The 6,381-nt window shown below is 47.9% G+C and overlaps 1 pseudogene across 1 annotated transcript; it reads left to right on the top strand.

The window, feature by feature from the left end:
• Nucleotides 1–288: 288 nt before the first annotated feature.
• LOC147315269 (E3 ubiquitin-protein ligase rififylin-like) lies at nucleotides 289–4,708 on the top strand (annotated as a pseudogene). The gene is made up of 7 exons (XR_015124550.1): nucleotides 289–309; nucleotides 376–587; nucleotides 1,436–1,684; nucleotides 1,811–2,015; nucleotides 2,387–2,410; nucleotides 2,494–2,703; nucleotides 2,851–4,708. The product of XR_015124550.1 is annotated as an E3 ubiquitin-protein ligase rififylin-like (transcript).
• The last annotated feature ends 1,673 nt before the right edge of the window (nucleotides 4,709–6,381 follow it).

The raw sequence follows: 6,381 nt of genomic DNA on the forward strand, positions 1-6,381 counted from the left end.
TCTGTCCTCTCTCTCTCTTCTCTGTCTCTCCTCTCTCTCTCTCTCTCTCTCTCTCTCTCTCTCTGTCCTCTCTCTATCCTCTCTGTCCTCTCTCTCCTCTCTCTCTCTCTCTCTCTCTCTCTCTCTCTGTCCTCTCTCTATCCTCTCTGTCCTCTCTCTCTCTATCCTCTCTGTCCTCTCTCTCTCTTCTCTGTCTCTCCTCTCTCTCTCTCTGTCTGTCCCCTCTCTCTCTCTCTGTCTCTCTCTCTCTCTCTCTCTCTGTCCCCCCTCTCTCTCTCTCTCCCACAGATGCTCCACATCAGTGATTTTGTCCATATTAGGTGTGGATCCTTCTGATTGGTGGCCTGTTGGCGTCACCTGTGGCGTGATTGACAGCTCAGGTCTGCCTCTGTGTTTCAGCACGTGTGCGTCGACTGTAAGAAGAACTACTGCAGCCGCTGCTCCGCCCAGCAGGCGCCTCGGCCACGCCTCTGTCACACCTGTCAGCGTTTCTACGGCAACCTGCTGGAGCGGGCAGAGCTGATGAAGCTGAAAGTGAAGGAGCTCCGGGACTACCTGCACTTTCCACCCACATGTGCAGAGAAAAGGTGACGTATGCGTCATATTTCCCACTTCCTGATGAGACGTGCACGTATTCTTGTGTTTTAGTGCGGTATCCAGGTGGGAGGAGTCAGTGAGACCCGCTATGGCCTGATTAACCATATTCACGGTCTGTCGCACTCGTGCAGTTGCTGGAGTGTTGTTCCTCCTCTTCGCATTCATAACAGGGAAGAGGAGGAAGAGTCTGACCGGGTGCTGGCGTCAGAGCTTGAGCGCTCCAGCTGACCTCTGATGACCTCTGATGACCTCTGATGACCTCTGATGACCTCTGCTTCTGTTGCTGCTGGAGAATCCATCGTCTGTGAGGCTGGCACAAAGCAAAGCTGAAATTTTTGGTCTCCTGTGGGAGCACACTCCTCTCTGTTCACATCTTTGTGCCTGAGCACAGCGCTGTGCGCCTGGTCTGATGATGTTTAACCCGTAATGACTCGGTCTCCGTGCTGTAGCTGTTTACCTCCACCAGGGGGCAGTGTCACAAACAGCCGGTCTGTGGGCTGCTCAGCTTAGTCCTTCAGACACGAAGAGAGAGATGCTGTTGAAGCAGATGTCAGGTGTAGCATGCAACCGCGTTCTGCAGAGCACGCAAGCACGGGCAGACGTCTGCTGCAAACTAGCTGACATGTCCCGTGTGTGTAAAGTGTCACGGGTTTACATGATGGAGACTATTAAACACTGCACACACACTGGGCGCTCACCAGTGTGGCACCTGGTCCCGCCCTGTGGGATCCAGGCAGAGGGTTTCTCTAGTCACGGTCTCCATTAAAACCATCTAGAGTTTTTGCTGCTGAATGATCTACATGATGAGTTTGTTCCTGCCGCTGTTTCCTGTTTGCAGGAGGAGCTGGTGGAGCTGGTTCTGGGTCAGCAGCCGTCCCCGTCGAGCAGCTCCGGCCCCGAGACCCCGAGCACCCACCCGCCTTCTGTGACCTCTCATTCGCCAGCACCTCGCATCTCCACCTCCACTCCCGAGCCCCCCACACCTACACCAACTCCAACTCCTGACCCCCCCACTGTACACCCCGAGGCCCCGGCCCCACCCACAGAGACAGCCCCTGCTGAGCCTGACATTCAGGATGAAGACCAGGTAAACCCAGAACCGGCCGTTAAGTGTCCAATAATGAGAGAGGGAGAGCTCAGAGCGAGCTTATGTCCTGGTTCTGTTTTTAAACCCGAGTCTGAGTTTCCTGAGTGACTCTGTGTCTCGGTTCAGACCTGGGACCCCGAAGACGCCCCGGTTACCGGCCGCAGGGCGTCTCTGGCGGACCTGACCTGCCTGGATGACATCGAGGCGCTCAGCGTCCGGCAGCTGAAGGAAATCCTGGCCAGGAACTTTGTGGACTACAAAGGCTGCTGTGAGAAGTGGGAGCTGATGGAGAGAGTGAGGCGCCTGTACCAGGACCAGCAGAGCCTGCTGGGTGAGAGAGTCCACTGTTAACACGAAACAGACTTAATACATATACAGAAGGAGAGCGCCCCCTACAGTTACGCTTTCATGATACTCAAAGAAAACAACGTGCACTAAAATTCAAAAGGGAAGTGATTCTGAGTTTGTCCTGTTTGGTTCACGTTTGCACCAAATGGTAAATGGACTGATTCTCCCAGAGTGCTCAAAGCGCTCAGCATTTAAATCGGATCAGTTCTGATCACAGACGTGAAAAATAAGTTAGAGTAGGAAAAGTTTCCTCACGAGCGGACGTCCTCTCGGTTTAGAGAGGATGCTGCACACAGGCCTCCGTTCTTCAAACACTTTTGAAACAGCTTTCTTGTGTTTCTGTTTTGCTTTCAGCTGCCAACGCTGTGAACGCTTCAGGTGAGTCTGATCACACCGAGTAACGCTGATGTCGTGTTTACATGCTGTTATTAAAGAAGCGGTTGTCGCTCCTTCGTCTCCAGAATCGGGCGGTGTCGGCACCGGAGGTCTGGAGGAGAACCTCTGTAAGATCTGTATGGACTCCCCCATCGACTGCGTGCTGCTGGAGTGCGGTCACATGGTCACCTGCACCAAGTGTGGAAAGAGAATGAGCGAGTGCCCCATGTGTCGCCAGTACGTCGTCAGAGCCGTCCACGTCTTCCGGTCCTGATCCTGGCTGCGGCTGAACCCAGGTAACCCGACCCAGACCTGGCAAACCAGTTTAACCCAGAGCGTGCATCCAGACCTAGTTTAACAAACTGGGCGCTGCCGCTTTAACAGTCTGATGTTGTTCTGGATTTAAACGAGTCTTCTTAAAGTGTTTTTTCCCTTCTTTGTAGGACCGACTGCCTCCAAAGCAATAAACTGTAATCAGGTCTTTCTGAAGGGAACTTGACAGAATGGGCTTTTATTTTGATAACTTTATTTTCTAATGGTATGCCTGTCTGAAGACGGTGAGACGGGACCTTACCCCACCTTCAGAGCTGCTGTTTAGATGCACACACTGAATGTACAAACTCTCGCTGCGGAGAGTTCACCGCACATTTGTGAACTAATCGATTGAGAAACCACCGTGCCTTCATCGCCTTGCTGCCGCCTCGGTCTGACCTGCGGCCGTCAGCCTGCGCGCAGCCAGGCAGGAGTCTACCAATGCAGCAGGTGATGACAACCAGGAAGTCCTCGCGGTGCCTTCAAGTCCACGCTCGGCCTGCGTTCTTATCACAGTCATGTTTACGCTGCAATAAGGAAGTGAAGCGAACAGCAGCCGGCCCTCAGCCTTCAGTGTAATAACAGCAGCTTCAATGTGTCCTACACAGGAAGTTAATGATGCATTCTTCACATGGAACCATCTGTTCAGACAGATTTCTGTTTTACAGATAGTTTGCATAATTAACTGTTTTTTTAAGGAAATACTCAGGGAACCATCTTTAAATATCTATTTCTGTCTGAACGGCAGCCTAAACCTGGAAAGATGTTTTTGTTACAGAAGGAACATCTGCAGTCACGTCTCATATTCACACTAAATTTACCCTCAGTCACTGTCACTAACAGGAAACCACAGGAACATGAAAACCAGTATCCTTCTAATTACCATTTACAGTAAAGTCCAATCGTACACCTTCACATACGTGACATCATAGCAGGAACCAGCAGGGGGCAGCACACACATCACCTGAACTAAACAAACTCTAAGGATGGGACCAAATGCATAACGTGGAGCCGGCGCTTCCCCTGACGTCCGTGCACACGCTCACATTTCTGAATATTTTTAGGGCAACAAAGAAGTTCACGATGAAGAATTCAGACTTGGGTGGAGAAATGTCAGGACAGCATTCAGAGTCGGTGCTTATCACAAGGAACAAAGTCGGGAAACCGCGATTCCCAGCTAGCGTGTTGGTATGTAAGCACTTGCAGACTCAGAGGTCAGATTTCTTCCTGGCCTGGACCTCCAGCTCTTCATCCTCTCTGCCTGGAAACGACACAAACTGGAGGTTTGGGTGAAGCCGGAGCTTTAAATGTATTAACAGGTTTACTGGAAACAGCAGAGGCCCTGAAACGCTAACATGAGGGACTCCTTAAAGACAGAGGAAGACTGTTTGTGTGTTATTGAGCTTTTAGACTTTTTGGATTTAAGTTGACTTTGTTTGCACTAAACTGTTGATTTTAAACTGTTTTTCAGGAGGTTTGCAGGAGGACGGTTTGTCCTTTTCCCGAGGTTTTTATTCTAGTGAAATCACTGTGTTTGATCTTTGTGAACATTTTGGATTCAGATGGTGTTACTCGCTGGCCTTTAACCTGTAACTTCTTCCTCTGTGGTGCAGTGGGATCATGCGAGCTCAGCTGTGGAGCTCACACTGCACTATAGAGCTTCTAGCTGAAACTTACACAGGACCTTGTGTCTGTGAGCACGGTGAGGCGGGGCCAGTGAAAACAGCACAGCTGGAATGTAAACCTCTAATCCAGCTGTTTCCTCATTAGTCCCCTGGCTGCGAGCTTTTTAAAAGGACACACTGTGATCTGCAGACTTTAAGTTTTTACTTTAGCCGCCTCACGTTGACCTGTCTCTGTGTTGGAACCTTTATTTACTCAGAATGTTTCTGCAGCTACCAGTGAGACACGTTTTTACAGAGCGACAGGAAGCTTTATTTTTCTGAGTGAGCTTTGCATCGTATTCTAATAAAACTTGATTTTCATTGAGTTCTGTGTCCTGTGCTTCATTGGGTTTATTGAGGGGTGCTCAACATTTAACTGATTACGGTGGAATCTTTATTTTGTGACTTCACATAAGAAGCTTCGCAGGTCAAATTCAGCTTCATTTGTGCTTCTTCCTGTACGTAGTTCAGCTGCTTCAGCTCTGATGTCCATTTCTGGAAGCCTGCCGAGGGGCAGCACAGGTGTGCTGCTTGTACTTCCAGGCTGCGAGGAAGCCTGTGATCTAAGGGATGACTCCTAATTACATCTACCGCATATTTTAAAAATTCGGCTGCATTTGATAAGAACGTCTGATAACTGCTTTAAAAGATGTTTACTGGTGTACGTTCCAAAGATGGAAATTAGCAACCCCAGAGTTAAAATCCAGACTCCGCTCAACATTTTCTGGAAATGTATCTAAAATTTGATCTCGATATGGTTTCTAGAGATGCTTTTTGAATAAAGGTTTAACTACAGCCAGCTTGAAGGCCTGTGGTACATAGCCGATCATTAGAGATAGGTTGATCATATTTAAGATCGAAGCATTAATTAATGGCAGGACTTCTTTGAGCAGTTTTGTAGGAATGGGGTCTAAAAGACACGTTGATGGTTTGGAGGAAGTAATTATTGAAGTTAACTCAGAAAGATCAATTGGAGAAAAAGAGTCTAACTTAACATCAATGGTACTAAGAGTAGCTGTAGATAATATTACATCTGTGGGATGATTACTGGTAATTTTTTCTCTAATGGTAAAAATGTTATTTGTGAAGAAGTTCATGAAGTCATTACTAGTTAATGTTAAAGGGATGGTTGGCTCAACAGCACTGTGATGAAGTCTACTCCCCACTGCTGTGTGATCAACTTAGGTCCTCTTGCATTAATTGTCCAGGATGCTTCTCTTCTGCTCACGTGACACAAACAATCTAGCTAGCACCCTCTTTATTTTATAATGAATTTAAAGTCTTGCTTATAAAATTTTAAATGTCCTGTCTCCCATTTACCTGGCAGACCTTCTATATATACCCCACCGTCTCTGAGATCAGCTGGCCACTCATTCCTTGGTGTCCCTGTGCTGAGACCAGCGATCGAGCTGCTGATCGTACTCTAGAATCTAGCTAGCACTACAGAAGAAGAGGTATAAAATGCAGTGTTTCTATCAGCTCAACAATCATCAGCAAACACACAAACTGTGTGTGTGCAGTTTGTCTCACAGTGTGTTGCAGCTAAAGGTCCAGCTGCTGATTTCAGGGGGAGAGAAAAGAAATAGAGCTAACTTCACTCACAGATGGAGAAACATAAGAATTAAACTTCAAATCTGAGCGAGCAGCGAGCACGCTGCCACAGAAACGTGACACTCACAGAGAAACCCCCAGATCCCCCCACTGACACGACCACTGTGGACAAACCTCCACCCGCCCCACTCCTGCTACACAGGTGACTATAGATTTAAGAGCAACAGGACTCAGAGCTGCTGAGTCTTTGATTTTATTTATTTCTGCTGTGTTTTACTTGCATCTGTTTGAAAGAGTGTAAACACAAAACATTATTTTATTTTATGTGCTGGAATATGCAGGAAATAGGTTTAAACACATATCTGCAAGTCAAAGACTTTTGAACATAATTTTATATTTGCTTAACCCCTGGAGGGTCCTAGAAAAATGCATATGTGCAATGTGCAT

Source organism: Aulonocara sp. 'chitande type north' Nkhata Bay, linkage group LG14, assembly GCF_057382095.1.
Source record: "Aulonocara sp. 'chitande type north' Nkhata Bay isolate Kocher_YH1m ecotype deep benthic linkage group LG14, A_spYH_male_GT1.1, whole genome shotgun sequence".
NCBI lineage: Eukaryota > Metazoa > Chordata > Actinopteri > Cichliformes > Cichlidae > Aulonocara > Aulonocara sp. 'chitande type north' Nkhata Bay.